Raw genomic sequence first — 650 nt, 5'->3', positions numbered from 1 at the left:
AAGCAGCACGAGGCCGCGCTAGCATGCTAACTGAATTAACTTTTGTTGAGACGACGGCGGTGTTTCGTTGGGACGTTCGTGGGGTTTCTACAGAGATGTACCGATACGTGGTTCGGTTCCGAACAATCCTCTTTAGCTAAAGTGTCGTAAATGAGTGAATACGTGTTGAACGTAAAGACAGCGTGGCTGTGATTGTGAGACTAGCAGATGATCGGAGCTGCTGCTGTTCAGAGGACTTTGGTGTTTGTTGGAGCTGAAGATCTTCTGCAGCTACAGGAACCATGTCTTCCCTTCAGTCTCTGAGAGAGTTGATCAGCGAGCGACTCGCTGCTGCTGCTGAAGAAATCTTCGGACTCTGTGAAGGAACCATCGTCCAGTACGAGCAGGAGCTCTGTCGTCAGCGCAGACTGCTGGATATCTACTGGAAACCACAGCTTCAGCTCCACCACATAGGTATGTTCACTTCTTCTTCATCTTCACATTTCTTCTTCATCAGATTTGATATGAAGTTGGCTTCCGATTCGCGAGAGCGTTCCACTGTATTTTCAGAACTCAGACCAGATAAAAACAGGTCCTGTTCGAAAACTACTGCACCTAGACAGTTCAAACCAGAATTAAATGATGCTTTAGATAGTAAAGAATAAATTAAG

This window comes from Oryzias melastigma, linkage group LG13, assembly GCF_002922805.2.
Source record: "Oryzias melastigma strain HK-1 linkage group LG13, ASM292280v2, whole genome shotgun sequence".
NCBI classification, from domain to species: Eukaryota; Metazoa; Chordata; class Actinopteri; order Beloniformes; family Adrianichthyidae; genus Oryzias; species Oryzias melastigma.
This window is presented reverse-complemented; position numbering follows the sequence as displayed.